At 37.9% G+C, this 20,671-nt stretch overlaps 1 protein-coding gene and 1 long non-coding RNA gene across 3 annotated transcripts in view; one reads left to right on the top strand and one right to left on the bottom strand.

The window, feature by feature from the left end:
• Positions 1–6,922, bottom strand: part of LOC140639407 (uncharacterized) — a 69,450-nt gene extending 62,528 nt beyond the window's left edge. For both annotated transcript variants that reach the window (XR_012036141.1, XR_012036140.1), the window contains exon 1: positions 6,445–6,922. This is a non-coding gene — a long non-coding RNA (uncharacterized lncRNA). The remainder of the gene's footprint in view (positions 1–6,444) is intronic.
• The window catches only part of SLC35F4 (solute carrier family 35 member F4), a 226,612-nt gene that overhangs the window by 123,999 nt on the left and 81,942 nt on the right, over positions 1–20,671 (top strand). The window lies entirely within an intron of this gene.

Genomic DNA, 20,671 nt, shown 5'->3' with positions numbered 1-20,671 from the left:
TCAAGTAGGCTTCCTGCTGAGCATAGAGCCAGTGGTTGCAGGGGCTTGATCTCAGGACTAAAGGATCCCCTTTTTTTTAAAGCGAGAGAGAGCACATACTTGTACATGAGGGAGTAGGGGCAGAAGGAGATGGAGAGAGAGAATCCTAAGCAGGCTCCACACCTGGTGCAGAGCTCAATGCTGGGATCTACCTCACCACCCTGAGATCACGACCTGAACCAAAAGCAGGAGTCAGACCCTTAACTGACGGAGACAATTTTAAAGGTTTGGTAAAGCTTGCCAATAAAATTGTCAAGGTCTTATTATTTTGCAAGTATGGAAGTACTTAGAGAAGTCTTTTGACTACCAATTCAGTTTATTTGATAAGATGCAATATCCACTCGTGATAAAAAAAAAAAACTACTTATGAAAACAGGAAAATAAAGGTTTATAATCTTTAACTATTGTACACAAAAAACCTACAACAAATATCATAGAAATAATAAAGTGTTTGATGCTTTCTCTCTACCTGGTAATTGAGAATCAGAAAGGAAGTCTCTATTACTACTTCTATTCAGCCTCTTATTGGAGATCATAGCCAGTGCAATGAGAAAAGAAAAAGCAATAAAGACATACAGATTGGAAAGGAAGAAATAAAATCTTTATTATTATTATTATTTCCACATAAGTTAATATGAGAGTTTATCAGTGCCACAATATTACAAATATACAATTAGATCATTGCAATTCTATATGTTAGCAAAATAAGCAGAAAATGAAAAAAAAAAACCCACAATGGCATAAAAAATCAAATATCTAAGAAAAATGTAACGAATTATATGCAAAACTTCTCTATATAAAACTATAAAATGTGGTTTAATGAAATATAGAAATTAAATGAGACTTTAATAAATAAAAAGATATACTATGTTTATAGATTGGAAGACTCCTAGTGTAAAGATGTCAACTTTTTCCATTCCCAAAATGATTGATAGATTCGATTCAATTCTTATCAAACTCCCAACATTATTTTTGATAGGTCCAAATGAGAAAAAACCTAAATGTTTATTAACACTAAAACAGATAACTACTATGGTAAATTCATACAAAGGAATACTGTTCTGTGACAAAAATGAATATGCTACACTTCATGAAATGTATGAATCTCAGAAACATCACACAGAATGAAAGAAGCAAGGAATGTAAAAATACTATATTAGCACATTTATACAAAGTTCACAAAACAATGAGGCAAAACTAAACAATAGCATTTAGAGATGCATACTTAGGTAACCAAACTACAAAGAAAACCAAGAATGTGGTTCTATCTGAAGGGAGAACATAATGCTGGAGAGGATGTGAAAGGGCTTTTCAGGTCCTCCCAATGTTGTATTTCTTGACCCAGGAAGTCCTTATATGGTATTTACTTTGTTGTACATTATTAGTTTTACAGCCTTAGGTTGTTGTGCTTTTCTAAATCTGTGTTATATTCTATAATTAAAAAAAAATTTTTTTTAAATGAAGCAATAGTGCTAGATGAAATTCTTTTTATTTCTGAAGTTTAATTCTGGATCAAAGTGTTATAAATACATCAGATTTAAAGATCTTGGAAAAAAACATTTATCTGGTCCGTGCTCAGATCCTGATTGGGATTCTAACCAACTCTACAGAGCAGGCATAGAACCTTCTCATATTGAGAAAAAATGGTGTGAAACAAACAATATTGTATTGTTAAAAAATACTTCCCTTACATAAATCTCGTCTAAATGCCCAACTCATTTGGTAATTTCAGCTCTTTGCAGAGAAGTATAAATATTTTTAAATAGAATTGAATACAAAAAGAAAGCACTGTGGAACTGCTTTTGTTTATTATTTTCTCTGATTGGTCTGCTCTTTAAGAATTAAAGCCAACTCTCACACTGATTGCAAAAAAAAAAATTAATAAAATAGCCTTTGGCATAATGGAACATATAGTATTTTCTTATTTTTGTCATGTTTGGAGTACTCCAATATGTAGTTACTGAGAATTGCGTGGTACAGTTGCATAGATAATGGGTCTTTCTGGAAGCATTTATCTCAGTGGAGAATTGTCTGCATTTCTCAGGACTTCCTAGAACACTGGCTCCACCTGGAGGTGGAGATAGGCACACAAATATGAGAAAAGTAACTGCAGTCTACTACAGGCCAGTTACTCAGTGTTTGGGGTTATAAGTGAAGGTTTTACGGTTAGATTGTGTCTTCTTGCACATGTTCAGATGTGAACAAAGAGAAACTGATTTCTCACTACAAGAGGAGTCCGGGGAATCTCTTGAATAGGAAGTGAATGTAATTTAATACCTCAGAGCAGGGAAATTTGTCAGAGTAAATGGAAAACCAAAATGGATTATTGACAGACACACCTTATTTTCCGAACATAAGTGAGAAACTGTCTCAAAATCTTTTTAGGAAGGTAAAGTGGTTATAAGTTAAAAATCAATAAGCAACCAGATACAAGCAATTAATATATGAGAATTTTAAAGTGGTTCTACCATCCATATGTAACACAGATATAATTTGATGTTGAGTCTAAACAGCTACATGGCAGTTACTTAGTGAAAAATTAGTGGATTTACTGTGTATAAGCTGCCCCTAAGGAATCCTTTCATATTGGAACTTTCTTGTACTAGGGGCTTTCATTGGGAATAAGAGAACCTATTGGACATAATATAGAAAATTCCAAATGTAATTGAACCTTTTCTGGAATTTGAGAAGGAAGTGGACAAAATATAAACTTTTACTTGGCCATCATGATCTTATCTCAGTCTGTTCTTCCAATCTTTCCTCCAAATTCACCTCTTTGCATACTTTACTTTTCTGTCAGACTGTACTCTTGATGGTTTCCCGGACATATACCATAGTGTACCACATCTGAACTTTTTCACTCTACAATATCCTTTTTTCCAGCCATCCTCTTTTTACTTAAAAATTTTATTTTTATTTTTCCAGTTTTTAAAGATTTTATTTATTTATTTATTTATTTATTTATTTATTTATTTATTAATAAAAGACACACACAGAGAGAGGCAGAGACACAGGAAGAGAGAGAAGCAGGCTTCATGCAGGGAGCCTGATGTGGGACTTGATCCCGGGACTCCGGGATCATCACTTAGGATCATAAACCTAAGGCAGACACTCAACCACTGAGCCACCCAGGCATCCCATTATTTTTCCAGTTTTATTGAGATATTATTGACTTGTTATATTGTAATTGTTTAAGGTGTACACATGGTGATTTGATACATGCATGTATTGCAAAATAATTATCAAAATAAGGTTCATCAATACATCCATCACCTCACATAGTTACCTTTGTGTGGTGAGAACACTTAAGATCAACTCTCTTAGCAACTTCCAAGTATACAATACTGTATTATTAACTATAGTCCCCATACTGTATGTTAGATCTCCAGAACTTACTCTTTTTTGCATAAATGAAATTTTATACCCTTTGACCAACATCTCTGCCCACTTCTCCCACCACTAATCCCTGGAAACTACCATTTTACTCTGTACCTCTACAGTTCAACTATTTTAGAGTCTACATCTAAGGTGAGATCATGTAGTATTTATGTTTCTGTGTCTGCCTCAGGGAAATTTAAAAATTCACGTAAATGACTACAATTGATATTACTTTTACATAGCCAATATAAGCTTCAGTTTCTTTGTTGATTATTCATACTACAATATTTTTTTTAAGATCTTATTTATTTATTCATGAGAGACACTCAGAGAGAGGCAGAAACATAGGCAGAGGGAGAAGCAGGCCCCCAATGGGGAGCTCGATGCGGGACTCAATCCTAGGACCCCTGGGAACACGACCTGAGCCAAAGGCAGACACTCAGCCACTGAGCTGCCCAGGTGCCCCTCATACTCCAGTATTATCACATGTCAATAGCATGTGGCCATACCAGTTCTGGATCTGACTCCTTGACATCTGTAAGATCCTTTACTACCCTTGAACTCCCATCCTGGCTGTGGACTGCAGTTCCCTTTAACCTTCAGCAAATGAAAGAAAGTCAGGTATCGTCCATCATATTTAAAGTATATGATCTGCTAACTTTAGCATTTAGTCTTTCTGCTTTCTGTTTGATATATTACCCAAAAGCTGGTGTGGCAGAAATTGAATATGCAGTGTCATCTTTTTATTCTCTTCCTTTGCTTTCTTCATTTGTTCTTTTTTTTTTAATCCAGCATTTATTGATTGCTTACTACAAGTCAGACACTGTACTGTGTCCTCATTTACATCAATAAATAAGATGTCATTGCTTTTTTGTGGGTCACAGTCTAGAGGACAAGGAAGACACGGAAACAAATACAAATCCCAAAATGTGCTCAACTGACTCCACTTTCTCATTTCCTATTCTCTCCTCAATCTGTCCCAGTTGCTTTTCTGTCCCTATATCACTCTAGATACTACTCTTTTTGTTTATTTATTATCTTTCTCCACTAGAATATTAGTTACATAAGAACATGGACTTTACCTTTCTTATTTGCTGCTTGTCCCTAGCATTTAGCACAGTAGGTTCTCAATAGTTATTACCCAGTTGACCAACTACAGTGAGGATTTGTACAGCATTAGGGCTGATGACAGGAACTCATTCCAAGAGATGCTGGCTTGGCCAGGTTTTAACATTTGACTTTAGACTTAAAAGTTGAGATAGAATGGAATGTTAGGACTCTAGAGAGGGGGGCTAAAGGATATTCTGGAGAGAGGGAGTATACAAAGATATGGAAGTGAGAGAGAGCTTGGCTTGTTTGAAAAGTAAATGGAATCACCGAGTGTGGGCAGAGATGAGTGTTTAGAATGTTAAGAAATTTGAGCCATAGCTTTAAAGCATCTTTGATGCTTAAGTGATGGAATAATATACTCAATTTTTATTTTCCAAATATATCTCTGAAAATGTTATAGAAATGCCTTAAGGGATGGTGGCTGGGAATTTAGACCAGGCACAGAGAGTTTTGTTGTTATTGTTACTATTGTATTCGTTGTTTTATTTTTTTTCATGTATTTGTTGTTTTAATAATGGCCTCATTCCTAAAAGTATTTGAGTGACTTAGCATTCTGTTAGGAGACACTTGGAGTTCTCTAGGGCAATAATGATCTAAACCTGAAGTAAGCTAGTGCCAGTGGCCTGAAGAGTGACGGGATGGACTCCAGAAAAATTAGGAAGTAGAATTGCCTGGATAGGGAAGTGAATTGAGGATGAGAGAGAGAGAGAGAGAGAGAGAGAGAGAGTGAGTGATAGAGAGCAGTTGATCATGATATGGAGGGTCTAATTTGATAGGAAGATGAAGCTGTTAATTGAGGTCAAAACTTTAGGAAGTGCAAAGAAATTGGAGAGAAAAAAATTAGTTCATCTTGAAGCATGCTGAATTTGAAACACTTATAAGATATTCAGATGGAGAAAGAGGAGAGAAAAACAATGGTAATCTTATGCTGTGTTTTCATTTAATATCTTTATAAATATATTCTTTATTTCAGTTGACTAACAAATAATGTATACAATAACTTTGGTGTCCTCTCAGCTGACTTCCCTGTGTTTGGTTACTTTCCCTGGTACTAAAATAAACATTGTATTGCCATGGCACTATTTTAACCAGATTTTTCTGGTTGTCTCTTAGATTCAAAAATAAATTAAATTAATTTATAATGTTAAATAGTGGGAAGTCCTTTGTAATAACTCATCATCCTGTTTGAATTTTCAATATTTGTTACTTGAGAACCTCAACAAGATCAATGAATGGATATGACCCAGGAGGAAGAGTAGCAGGATAACAAGGCTGCAGATAGGTAGCAGACCATTGGTTACAACTAGATGGAATCTTGCTCACCTTCACAACTAAATATGGTTGCTCAGATTAAGGGTGGTACTAACTTCATTATCAAGAAGACACACCTTGGAGAAGCAATCATCATTAATTCCATTGTGGTCGCCTTTATGGGCTTTTTCAATAGGAACTATAAACATACATCGTTGTATTCTGTTATTATCCCTGTCTGAGTAAGCAATATAAAGAACCCATAATCTCATCAAAATAACCGAATGTACCCTGTAATTTATAAAGCTGTCTCAGGGTGATGCCACAGTTAAAGATAACATCCATTCTGCAATGCAACAATTTGAGTTGGTTTTCTAAGGTCTTAATATGATGCTTTTAGCTGCAATCAAACCTAATTTATTCCAAATTTTGCTCGCAAAGGAAACACTGGGTCCTACATAGTAGTTAGGAACAAAAAATAAATTAATGCCTTCCCCCCCGTTCCGCCTTCTTTCAATCTCTCGTATCTCTGTCTCTTTCTCAGTTTTTCTCTTTCCCTCATTAATAACCTCGTCTTCAAATTCCTGATATATCTTTAAAATACCAATCAATAGGCCCAATTCACTCAGGATCTCTGAGTCAATGAGATGTCATTAGGAAACTCACCTGGAATTGTGAACCACCCCTCTGTAGGAGCAGGTTCATACGGATGATTCCACAGACTTGCAGTATGACAATTAATCTTCTGTCTCTACAATTTTAATCTGAATGCACAGCTGCTTCAGTCTAAATATATTGCTAAAAATATTTTTTTCTCAAGCTAGTGTTCTCTTGTTTATGTTCTTCAGGAATTACATTTTAGTATGACAATGAATTATTTCTGTTTGCAAATAAAGAAGGACTCTAACACTAATAACTGATTAACTCCTGGTGACTAAATGAAGACCAGGAAAGGAGATAACACACAAGGTATTGAAAAGCAGCAGCTGCCTATATGTGTATCTTACAGGATAGTCTCCCCTCTTGGCTGGAGAAGAAAGGGATCCAAGGTAATGGTGAGAGAGAGAGAGAGAGAGAGGCTAATTAGCTGATATTGGGAAGGGAGAGGGTTAGCTTAGCTGACCATAGACTCTAGAGGAAGATTGAAGGACATGGAACCTGGAATTTAGAAGAGCTCATTGTGCTCTAGAAGATGGAGAAAGTGTTCAGACTGAGGAAGATGTTTCATGATGGGAATAGAACAAAGAACAGATGCTCTTGTTCAGAGAGTATTTTATGGGAATGGATCATAGGTGGCTCCAAATTCTATATATAACTGATATCTAAAAAGGGCCAGTTAGCAAAACAATAACAAAAAACAATCCAATTAAAAAATGGACAGGAGGATGGAATAGACATTTTTCCAAAGAAGACATACAGATGGCCAGTAAGTAAATGAAAAAATGCTCAATACCACCAACAGTCAGGGAAATGTAAATGACAACCACAATGAGATATCACCTCATACCTGTTAGATTGGTTATTATTAAAAAGAGACAAGAAATAGCAACTGTTAGAATATGGCAAAAAGGGAACCCTTGTGCACTCTTGGGGAGAATATAAACTGGTATAGCCACTATGGAAAACAGTATGAAAGTTCGTCAAAAAATTAAAAATAGAAAAAAAAAATTAAACATACAACTCCCATATGATCCAGCAATTCCACTTCTGGATGTTTGTTGGAAGAAAACAAAAACATTAATTCAAAGAGATATCTGCACCCCTATGTTCATTGCAGCATTGTTTACAAAAGCCAAAATATGGAAAGTGTCTGTGGATGGATGAATGGATGAAAAGGTCTCTCTCTCTCTCTCTCTCTCTCTCTCTCTCACACACACACACACACACACACACACACACACACACACACACAGCAATGTTACTCAGCCATAAGAAAGAATGAAATCCTGCCATTTGTGACAACATGGATGGATCTTGAGGGAATTATGCTAAGTGAAATAAGTCAGATAGAGAAAGACAAATACTGTATGATTTCACTTGTATGTGGAATCTAAAATAACCCCAAAACACACACACACACAAAGCCAAACTCACAGATATAGAGAATGGTTTGGTGGTTGCCAGAGTTGGGAGTTGGGAAAGTAGGTGAAATGAATGAAGGTAGTCAAAAAGCAAAAACTTCCAGCTATAAAGTAAATAAGTCCTGGAGATGTAACATACAGTACATGACTATAGTTAATAATTATTGCATCTTTCTAAGTTGCTAAGAAAGTAGATCCTGAAAGTTCTCATAGATGAGCACTGAGTGTTGTATATATGTGATGAATCATTGAATTCTACTCCAGAAACCAATATTGCACCGCATGTTAACCAACTGAAATAAAATTTTAAAAAATATGGACAGTAACAAGTTTGGTGAAGATGTGGAACCCTCATACACTACTGGTAGAAAGGTAAAATGATACAGCTGCTTTTGAAAACAGCCCAGGAAAAAAAGAAAAGAAAGGAAAGAAAGAAAGAAAGAAAAAGAAAGAAAGAAAGAAAGAAAGAAAGAAAGAAAGAAAGAAAGCAAGCCAGAAACCTAGAAAACAGCCTCAGAAGGCTAAACATAGTTACCTTATGACCCAGCAACTCTACTCCCAGGTATGTACCTAAGAGAAATGAAAAGGTCTATTCACAAAATCATGTAGCTTGTAGCAGCACTGCTTCGAACAGTAAAACAAACAAACAATGCAAATATTCATCACCTCATGGATAATCAAAATGTGATCGATCTACACAAGGAAATATTATTCAGCTATGAAAAGGAGTAAAGTACTGATAATATGCTACAACATGGATAAAAAAATTTCTCATCACAGAAGCAAAATATTTTTCTAATTATGTGTGGTGATAGATGTTAACTAAACTTATTTTGGTGATCATTTCACTATATTTACACAAATATATATATATATATAAAAAGTATTGAATAATTAGGTTGTACACCTGAAAGTAATATAATGTTATGTCAGTTACACCTAAAAAAAAAAATAAACAGGTTCAGTTAAAGCAGAAAGGTACTCTTAAATTGGAACTCAAATACTGTTCTTGGCACTACTGCTGCCATACATGGTTATGAACTTTCCTGTAGCTCTTTTGTTTATGATGTGAATTTGTAGCCGCTGACACCTTGTATTAGTTTGTTAGGACTGCCCTAATAAACACTAGGTGGCTTAAACAGCAAATTTACTTTCTCAAAGTTCTGAAGGCTGAAATTCCAAGACCAAGGTTTCAGCAGAGCTGGTTCCTTCTGAGATCTCTGTCTTTGACTTGTAAGTGAAATCTTCTCCCTGTGTCTTCACATAGTCCTCCTTCTGTGTCTACTTGACCTAATCTCTTCTTATAATAACCACCAGTCATATTGGATTAGGGCCCACTCTAATAACCTCATTTTAACTTAATTACCCTTTTGAAGACCCTATCTTTAAATAGTCACATTCTGTGATATTGGGGGTTAGGACTTCAATATATGAATTTGGGGGAGGACATAATTCAATCCATAACAAAGCTAGACAGAAAAACAATTCTCAATAAATCTGGAAGTATAATTAATAAAGACTTTAGTAATCATTTTTTTTATTATCCTGGGGCCCACATTTTAACATTAGTATGAGGTTATCAAAAGTCTTAAAAAATAAGTGAATATCCTTGACGTGGGTCAGAGCAGAACTTGTGCCAAAATGGAACTCTCCTTTTGACTTTTGGAGCCAAAATAGGCATTGTCGTGTAACTTTGATTCTGGATGAGCTTCTGACTACATGCTTGCCTGCCTGCAGCCTGTGCCAAAAGCAATTCAGAAAAAAGGCTCTCACACTGAACATTCCTGGTTCCGAGGCAGGAAGAGTGCAGGAGAGTAGGGAGCTGTTAAAAAGGCAACTGGAGTCTTCTAATGGCTTTTGGTAATCGGCCCAGCTGTACTAATTTGATTTTTTGAACTGAAAACCCCAGGATACTGCCCTGAACAACTGAGCTCATGCTGGAAATAGCATCCTTTAAAGTGTGGCTCCAGGGACAGCCTGCATAGTATAAATAGCTTTAGGAATTAATTTCAAGATATGGGCCAGGTTAGTAAGAAACTGACTCCTTGGTAACATTAAAGCATTTTCAGAAATACAGTGACTATTTTCACCTCTTGATAGATTTTTTAATTGAAATAATGACCCAGTGATATGAGAATTAATGCCTCCCGATAATACCTGACTTCTACTGAGAAACGATGGTTCAACATTACTTATTTGGGACTCAAATAAGCTATCTGATAACCTCACCCGTCTGTACACAGCCAAGAACAAAGAACTAACCACAAATGGTTCCTGAGCAGCAAACCTTGATGTCACATGCAGTGAAGATAATGTGCTTTGTTTCCTGGAGATCTGCTCAGAATCACTCTTGAAACTAATTTACTCTTGATTTTCATGCAGTTCAAATGAACATGGTTATCTAGTTTCCCAATGCAAAGACCAGGAGCATTAGATTATAAGAATTTCTAATGGACTATATGCAGCAGGGAGAAGAGTCGTTTGAGAAGGAAATTTCCAGAAAAGTCTCTAACAAACATAATTTTAAAAACAGTGAATTTGGGGATTGTTCAATGTATGGGGCAGAAAGCTAGCTCACATCATTGGCTTTTCAGTGTGTTACTGTATTATGTCCCAGAACACCTACTGGGGTTTTTAATGATGACCTTGAATAGCTAAGGAGAGTGTGATCAGTATACTCTGTTTAGGAACATAAAGAATATATATAGACAGGTATAGTCCAAGTAAAATAAAAAATCAGGGGCATCTGACTGGCTCAGTCAGCAGAACATGTGACTCTTGATCTTGGAGTAGTGAGTTTGAATCCCAAGTTGGTGGTAGAGTTTACTTAAAAAAAATTTTTTTTTTAATCAAATGAACTTATAGTACTGAAAAAAGTAATACTTAAGGAAAATCACCCATTTGCCAATGATGCCTCAAGCCAAAGATTTCTAAAATTGTTTCTAACTGAAGGACATTTTCTGCTCTCTTTTTCAAATCCCCTTAGTCACCAAAATCAATTTGGGTATAATCTCTGGTGGTCAGGTCAAGTGAAGGCCCTGACCTTTCTCTAAGGCCGTATATGCCTGTATTTGATTTCTCCTATGACTCTGACTTTCTCATCAGCTGGTTAGGGCAAATGCAGCAACAGATGCCACCAAGGACACACACCCCCCCAACCCCCAACCAGGCCTAAAGGTCTGTCCAATGTCTTTATGTTTGCTCAAAGTTAATAATAATATTGCTTACCCTTACCTGCAATAAAGATATAACCAACCCATTTCTTTTACAACATTTTGAAAATCTCTTCTTTTTACATAGATAATGTATTAATGGTTCATTTATACTTTTTAATCCAGATTTCTGGAAGAAATATACATGCACATGTATGGTGTAAGAAAGTGGTCCAGAGAAAGACAAATACCGTATGATTTCACTCCTACGTGAAATTTAAGAAGCAAAAGAAATGAGCAAAGAGAAAAAAAAGAGAGAGAAGCCAACCAAGAAATAGACTCTTAACTATAAAGAACTGATGGTGATCAGAGGGGTGGTGGGTGGGGGTTAGGGTGGGTAAATTAGCAATGGAAATTAAGAAGGGCATTTGCTGTGATGAGCTGTAGTGATATATGGAAGTGTTGAATCACTACATTATATGCCTGAAACTAATATTACACTGTATATTACCTAACTGGAATTTAAATACAACTTAAAACACAAAAAAGAAATATACAGAGATCCCTGGGTGGCGCAGCGGTTTGGCGCCTGCCTTTGGCCCAGGGCGCGATCCTGGAGACCCGGGATCGAATCCCACGTCGGGCTCCCGGTGCATGGAGCCTGCTTCTCCCTCTGCCTGTGTCTCTGCCTCTCTCTCTCTTTGTGTGACTATCATAAATAAATTAAATAAATAAATAAATAGATAAATAAATAAATAAATATACATGTAATATCAAGTGGGAATTTTCACATTGTCCTAATTTACAATTGAGTCCTAAAGCTTAAAATGAAAACTGTGAAGTATCCCATGAGCCACCCACCATTGGAGTGGGACATCTTCCCCCTCTTTAACCCTCTCCCTCACAGCTAATGAAGGAGCTACAGAATCTGCCCGCAAATGCTCTAACCCTGAAGAGCCCCGTGTGAGAGAGGACAGAGGGAATGTTCTTTTATTTCCATGTGGTTTTATATTCAACCCACAGACCCATCTTAGTATCTCCATAGGAGAGAGGGTGGGAAGAGCTATCTAGGCGCTGCTGGAGGACAGGAGGGCTGGGGGTGTGAGCACGAGCCCTGGGGCCCACGGCTGCTCAAGAGAGGCACACAGAACAGCCTGCCCACACAGCGGTGTGAGGTGTAGAAAGGAGACGGGGCCAACCAGCCCCATCCTTGCAGCTCTCCAAGGCTCTGGAAGCTGTAGAAGAGAGATGCTATGATTCCTGTGGCTCCTACAGGAGTACCAGAAATAATGGAGAGAAAGGGCCATAGGGAGACATTGGTGCCTCCCTGATGGAGAGACCTAGAGGGAAAATTAACACTCTCTCCCTGAGGAAATCTCCCCATACAAACCCTGCTCCAGCTGGGGTTGGGGTAGGGGGTGAACAGATGGGGTAAAAATCTCACAGAGCGGGGACACTTGGGTGGCTCAGTTGATTGAACATTCATTACTCCTGATTTTGGCTCAGGTCATGATCTCAGGGTTGTGAGATCGAGCCCTGCCCCAGGCTCCATGCTGGGCATGGAGTCTGCTTAGGATTCTTTCTCTTCCTTTCTCTCTCTCTCAAAAAAAAAAAAAAAAAAAAAAAAAAAAAAAATTGAAACCTCCCAAAAAGAAGCCTCACAGCTCTGGTCTCTCTTTTGGTTCACTTGGGTACTATCAGATGCTGGCTGATGGGAGAGGACAAATCTCAGAGGCAGGCATGCCCTCTCTAGCCTCTGCATGAAAGCCAGTCTAGTCCAGTCTATGATGGGGGAGGGAGCTAAAGACTGACATTTTTAACCTGGAGTGGACTAGTTTTAAAAATCAGGTGACAGAAAATTAGGTCACTAGGTATAGAAAAAAGGAAAAGTGTAGTTGAATTCAGCCCAGACATTTGTCAGGGAAGAGAAATGTCTGTGCTTCTACCAGGGAGCTGCTGCTTGGGTTCCCCAGGCAGGTCTGTATCCAGCCCTGAAACAAGTAAGCAGAAGTGGCCTCCAAGCCCAGGCATGGATGGTGCCCAGAGTCTCTGTGGTGGCAGGGGAGAAGGTGGTCCTGGAAATGGCCCCACAGTTACTCTAAGTCTGAGATGTTGGTAACATTTTTAAAAACCTAACTTTTAAAAGTGTCTTTTCCTTCTATTTTATTGTATTTTTTTTTAACTTGCCACAATGATGGAAGAGTCTTCTGTGGAAATAATTTTGATAATTTTTGTCTTGTTTGTGAAAGGAAAAATTTCAAATGTGACTTTATGAAGGTTTCTTTAAGATGTGCATTCCCTTCTGCTAGCTTAAGTATATGTTCTACCTCTGGAAAAAATAATAATACAATAGTTTTACATTTAAACTCCTCAAAAAGGGATCCCTGGGTGGCGCAGTGGTTTAGCGCCTGCCTTTGGCCCAGGGCGTGATCCTGGAGACCCGGGATCGAATCCCACGTCAGGCTCCCGGTGCATGGAGCCTGCTTCTCCCTCTGCCTGTGTCTCTGCCTCTCTCTCTCTCTCTCTCTCTCTCTCTCTCTGTGACTATCATAAAAATAAATAAATAAATAAACTCCTCAAAAATGAGTTATCCATATATTTATTTGAAACATACGTGAGGTATATTTTTTTCATCATAGGGCAGTCATTGTCACAGTGATTGAGTGCATGATTTGGATCCTGTGAGTTCTGTGCTCTGGGCTTCCCAAAAATCTACATGCTGAGTTTTGTTTTGTTTTGGGTTGGTTTTTCATTTGAACTGTTACCATATTCTTATGCCCAGATACACCTTGAAATGCAGTATATTAACTTAATAGATAATATTATTTTTGCCATATTAGAGATGAGGACACTGAGACACAGAAAGGCTAGGTACCCTGCCCAGGGTCATTCAGCTTAAGTGGAGGAGCTGAGAGTCAAGCTGGCCAGTCAATCAGTCTCATATCCACACCAACACAGGGTATGGTCACTTAAAATTTCTTTTCCAATCAAATAGGTGAAAAATGACATCTTACTGATGTTTTAGTTTGCATCTCTGACTACCAACAATGCTACACATTTTGTTTGTAATAGATTATTAACTTTTACATTCATTTTTTTTTCTGAGTTGCCTGTTCATGACCCTTGCTTATTTTTCTATTGGTATTGATCCTTTTTCTTTTTGACTTGTGAGAACTCTTCATTTTCACCACTTGACTGTGTATGTGTGTGTGGGTGGAAGTGCATTTAGCCTATGTGTGAATTTAAAAAATTATCATATAGTCATCTCTATCAATTTTTTTCTTTTATAGTTTTCCTTTGTTGTTTAGAAAGGCTATCTCTTCATGTTTATCCCTGTTTTCTTTTTATTCTTTTGTTAGACTTTCATTTTTCCTTCAACATTTTAATTTAATTTTTTTAAAGATTTTATTTATTTATTCATGAGAGAGAGAAAAAGAGGCAGAGACACAGGCAGAGGCTCTCCGCAGGAGCCCGATGTGGGACTTGCTCCGGAACCCCAGGATTACTCCTGAATTGCTGAGCCACCCAGGCATCCCTCAACATTTTAATTTTAAATGTTTTCAAACAAATGGTGAAGCTGAAAGCATTTTATAGCAAACATCTGTAAAAGCACCATCTGGATTCCACCATTAACGTTGTACTGTACTTGCTTTATGCATAGCTTTCTATCTATTCATCTCTTTACTGATCTGTTAATCCAGTGTATTTTCAGTGTTTTACAAAGTAAATTGTAGATAGTATGTATATCCCAACCAAGCACTTTGGCATACATATCATTAATTGAAGTTCAGTATTTATTTGCAGTTTTTTCTTTTGATATAAAACTGGCCTCAAATTAAACACACAAATTTTAAGTGTGCTTTCACTAAATTTGATGAATGTATACACCTATATAACCAAAAACCGTATCAAGATATAGAACATAATTGCTATCCAGAAAGTTCCCTGCATGACCCACCTCCACTTCCATACCACCAGAGAAAAACACTATTTTCATTTTTTCTGCCATAAATGACTTGCCTCCTGTAGAATTTCATGTAAGTGGAATTATACAGTGTTGGGATACAGTTCTATTCACAGATGGCTCACATTTTTGCACAGCTTGCTACCAGAAGCACCGATGGCCTTTGTCCTAGACTCTTTTCAAGGATGTTTGTTTAGCAGGTGGCTTTGGAATGCAAAGATCATATCTGCCTCCTGAGCAAAGAGCATTCATACTCACTGCCCACTATAAAGGAAGCAGCTTTGCCAAGCTCAGCAACACCACTGAATGTGCAGCTGTCCCCTGGCTCCTCACATCACCCTGTGGGAATTGGATTTGGGGGCCTGCGCGGGAAAATGCTGATGCTCTGGCTGTTGCTATAGCTGCTAGTACTATAGTCATTTGTCAGTGACCCAGGAGCCCTGTGTCTTCTACTAGCATCTGTGAATAGGGGTAGGCTAACTGGTTGGTTCCCTAAGAGGGTAAAGTCTCCAACCCTTCACAGTTCCTTTTTTTTTAAAGATTTTATTTATTTATTTTGAGAGAGAGAGAGTACAAGCAGGGGGAGGGGCAGAGGCAAAGGGAGAGGGAGAAGCAGGCTCCCCACTGAGTGGAGAGCCCAATGCAGGCCTTGATTCCAGGACCCCAGGATCATAACCTGAGCCAAAGGCTCAGATGCTTAACGAACTGAGCCACCCAGGTCCCTCCACATTTCTTAACATACAGTATATAGTCAAGCTTCTTTGTCTTGGGATGTTTTTGAGATTCACCAACATTGTTGCATTTGTCAGTAATTCTTTTCCTTTTACTGCTGAGTAGTACTCCATTGTTCCACAGTTTATTTCTCCATTCTCCTGGACTATGCCCAGGTTTTTTGGCTATAATGAATAAAAGTGCTGTAAAAATTCTTGTACAAGTTCTTTTTATGAATATATGTTTTCATTTTGGTAGATACCATAGAGTAAAATTGCTAGATCATGAGGCAGGCATATGTTTAGTTTTATTTCAAAAACTGCCAAACCTTTTTCCAAAAGGATTGTGTCATTTTATATCTTCTCAGTATGTATAAGAGGTCCAATTTCTGTATTACTATCAACATTTGGGGTTGTCAATCTTTTTCTTTTTAGTTATTCTGGTGGCTATTGTGGTGGTATCTTACTGTGGTTTTAACTTGCATTTCTCTAACTAGTAAGGATGTTGACTACATGTGTGTTGGTTAACTGGCCATTTATAGATCTTCTTTTTGTAAAGTGTTCAAATTTTTTGCCCATTTCAGTGGGGTTGTTTACTGAGTTCTTTATTGCTTCACTGATATCAGCCATTTGTGGGATATGTTTCTCTCAGTCCATGGCTTGCCTTAATGGTTTCCTTTAGTGAACAGAAATTCTTAATTTTGATGAGGTCTAATATTTAATTTTTTATTTATGATTTATGTTTTCTGTAACCTCTCTCTAAGAAACCCTTGACTCTTGTAAATCATGGAGAGATTCTCCTATGTTTTCCTCTAAAGGTGCTTCTAACACTCCACCCCTAGCCTGCAGTCCTACCTTGGAGCCTCCTCATCCAGCCTTTCAACTATTCCTCTTGAAAATGAAGCTAGAGTAGGGAAAGCAGCCCTATCAGGCCAGTCTGCCTATCCACAGATATCCCGGAATTCTGCTCAATCAATATTTCTCCATCTTGTCACACATACATATCGCCTTTAATCCGCACTCTGACCCCATGAAAGGTATTATCAGCTCCATGTTACAGATCCAGAAAATTAGGCTCACTGAGGTGAGGCAACTCATTCAAAGTCATTCAGTTCCATAGCTGGAAATAAAACTTGCAACTTTCTGATTCCATAAATGGTGCCCATCATCATTCCTAAAGCTGAGACTACACTGTTTGCTACACATGCTTTGCATCATTACAGACACATTGAGCTTCACTTCCACATTTTTTTGGTTGTCACTATAATCCTTTGACACTCCCCAGCTCTGTTGTCCAGGTCTCTTAAGTGATTTGTTTTAACAAAACATAGTGAAATATTGAAAGTAGTACGTGAAGGTTAAAAAGGGTTCGTGCAATAAATTGCTGACTCAAATTTGAAATACTTTGTTGCCTTTCCTTAAAGGATTGTTTTAGTCAAATTTTAATTTCTGTTTTCCTTAAAGAAAATTTTAAAATAGCTCTGTGAAATTGTGAAAACTACTCAGTGGGAGGGGGCGGTGCGGTTAAAAGTCTGTTTCATATGAAGGGATCCAGGCTTTGCTGGTAGCCTACTTTTCTGTCCTAACTCAACTACGTTGTTTTAAATCTAAGTAAAAAGAGTAAAACTTATCTTCTAGATATTCCTTACCATGCTGCAGAAGGATCCAAGTAAGGGCATATGTTATTCATTTATTTTTTTCTCTTTGGTTTCCAACTCTAAAAAACTATTTGGCAAGTTCTCTTAAGTAGATTTTAAGCATAAGTGAAAGCAATATATGATACAGGGAAGGGTTTCACTTTTTAGGAGAGTTATTTTACAGTTATACATCCAGAGTATTAATATTGTTCTGAATTCACATGTTTCATAGGGGCCAATAACATATCTTTGTGAACTTAGTAGGGAAGAGTTCAAGAGGCCTGAATTTTTCCCTCCATAATAAACTATTAGAGACAATATGGGTCATAATGTCTGTTGTCATGGCACAAGTTTTAGGTTAGAGAGCTAAGGTTCACTGTTCCTATTATAGTTTTTCTTGAGGTCACTTAAAATTCTTGATTTTCATCTTTAAAAAAATTTTTTTTTTTTCACTTTTAAATGTGGATGTCAGATTGGGCTACATTGTTCCCTGTTCAGGTCAAGTAGATTGTTTGCAGGATCTTTGTCCATGGTAGCTTGGATGAACTTGACAGCAGCTGCAAGGTGCTGACAAGAAGCGCCAGACCCTAGGAGGAGTGGGCACCAGATAATGGAGCACTTAGGAAGAGGTATGTGACCTTGGTGGATGAGCATGATGCTGTGACTCAGCCCACCTCAGAGAATGTTCTAGATATATTCTCTGGGCAAAGTAGATCAATGAACTCTAAAATGCAGCCAAATACCACATGTCTAGAGCCATAGGACATTTCTATTTCTCTTTTCTCTTAATTTGGGTTCTCCTTGAGGCAGGTTCTGAGCTACGAATTTGAGTGTAAGAGATTTATTAAGGAAATGCTCCCAGGAGGAGCATCCCCAGCAAAGGAATGGAGAAGAAACCATAAAGGATGTGGTTTTAAGTGATGTCTGATTCTCTTGGGAGCGCTGGAGTATGAACTATCCTAAGATTTGTCCTGATTCATGGGAAAGAAGCTAGGTTATTATACTTCCACACTGATCCATCGTATCACTGGCTGTCAGCTGGGAGCACTGGGGTGAAAGTGGCAGTAGGTAACCTCCCAGACACTTCTAGCTTTCTGCATGGGTGAGGTAGTTCCAGGGCTCAAGGGAAAACCTCAAAAGTCACAGCTGCTGCAGGATGGGAGCACAGAGGCAATAAGAGGAATGAGTGGGCTACCAACAGTAGCCAGAGTGCACTACGCCTTCTGTAGCTTTTGGATCTTTCTGGGATTAAGAAATATTAAATATGAATTAACAGAAGTAAGAGAGGGCTTCATGGAGTATCCCTTCATCGGCTTCTTCTTCTTTACCACGGAAAAACAGAACTAGACCTGTTTATTTCACCAGTATAAGAGTAAACTGTTCTATAAGGTGCTCTCAATCCTCTTCCTGGAAGTTCTGAATCAAAAGTTATCCCTGCCCGATGCTCTTGTGCAGCTTTCCTCCTGCCTTCCTTCCATAGCTCAGGTTCTAGCCCCAGATCTCTCCAGGGATCCTGCTCTTCTCAAACTTTACATATTACAATTCCTTGTTCAGAGTCTCTATCTCCCTGGGGGCAGTGTCGGGGGCATCTTTGAATCCTCTAGGAAGCTCCACCTAAGCTGAGTGCTGCACACATTCTAGGTCCCCCAGGATGAAGCATTGAAAAACTGCTTTGATAGCTTTCTTGCCTTTCTCTGAATGACTGCTGCCAGTTGAAAAAAAATTAAACATGCATTCTGGGGGGCCATTATCCCTGTTTTATTGTTTATCAGGTATTTTTGTTGCTGTGTGATGAATTACTACAAATTCAATGGCTAAAAATAATACATTTATCATCTCACAGGTTTTGTGGGTCTGGAGTGTGGGTAGGGTTTTACTGGGTCCTCTGCTCCATGCCTGCCAATGCTGCAATCAAAGTGTCAACCAAGTGGCATTCCCAGCTCATCCAGGTTGCTGGGAGAACTTCTTGCCTTGTGGTTGTGGGACTGAGGCCTTTGGCTCCTTGTTGGCAGGAGTCTGAAGGCTGCCCTCATGCCCTGGAAGTCCATTGATTTATCATCATACCTAGAGGGAAGCTTGCATGATATTGTGCTGAATGAGGAAAATACAACTGGGTAGGATTTGCTTGTTTAGAACCTTGGGGATACCCCAGTTCAAGTTCTGGGTCTCTGCTCACACTGACTCATGTAGAGACCGTGATGTTGAGGAAATTGTTAACCTCTTTGTGCCTCCCTTTCTGTCTGTACAAACGACAAAGGACTTTTCCATGACAATCTCTCAGGAAACCAGTTTAGTATATTCAGTGTAATATATTTACTCCAATTCTGGGATCAGAGAAGTCAGTTTTGAATCCTGGCTCTGCCACTTACTGTTGGGATGACCTTGAACATTCCTGAGCTTCCATTTCCTCAACCTGAACATTGAAATAGAATGGTGCTTGCCTCATAGGCTTGTCAAGAGAAATAAAAGACGAGATCTAACAGATACATGAAAGATGCTCAAAGTCACTCATCCTCAGGGAAATACAAATCAAAACTACAGTGAGGTATCACCTCACACTTGTCAGAATGGCTAAAATTAACAACACAGGAAACAACAGGTGTTGGGGAGGATGTGGAGAAAAGGAACCCTCTTACACTGTTGGTGAGAATGAAAACTGGTGCAGCCACTTTGGAAAACAGTATGGAGATCCCTCAAAAAGTTAAAAATCAAGCTAGCCAGCCATTGCTCTACTAAGTATTTACTTAAAGAATACAAAAATACTGATTCAAAGGGGCACACGCACCCTGATGTTTATAGTAGCATTATCAACAATAGCCAAATTATAGAAAGAGCACAAATTTCCATCAACTGATGAATCGATAAAGAAGATGTGGTATATATATATATATAATATATATACATATATATATAATATATATTGAAATATTATATATATTGAAATATTACTCAGCCATCAAAAAGAATGAAATCTTGCCATTTGCAAGGATGTAGATGGAGCTGGAAAAGTATAAAGCTAAGCAAAATAAGTCATCAGAGAAAGACAAATACCATATTATCTCACTCATATGTGGAATTTAAGAAACAAAACAGATAAACATAGGGGGAAAAGAGGCAAACTAAGAAACAGACCCTTAACTATAGAGAACAAACTGATGGTTGTTGAAGGCGAGGTGGTCAGGGGATGGTTAAAGAGGTGGTGGAGATTAAGCAGGACACTGGCTGTGATGAGCACTGGGAGTTGTATATAAGTGATGAATCACTAAATTCTATTGCTGAAACTAATATTACACTGTATGTTAACTAACTGGAATTTCAATTAAAACTTGAAACTAAAAGAAGGAGGAGG

The sequence above is a fragment of the Canis lupus genome, chromosome 9 (genome assembly GCF_048164855.1).
Source record: "Canis lupus baileyi chromosome 9, mCanLup2.hap1, whole genome shotgun sequence".
NCBI classification, from domain to species: Eukaryota; Metazoa; Chordata; class Mammalia; order Carnivora; family Canidae; genus Canis; species Canis lupus.
Note: the sequence above shows the minus strand (reverse complement) of the source record. Positions and strands in the feature narration are given on the sequence as shown.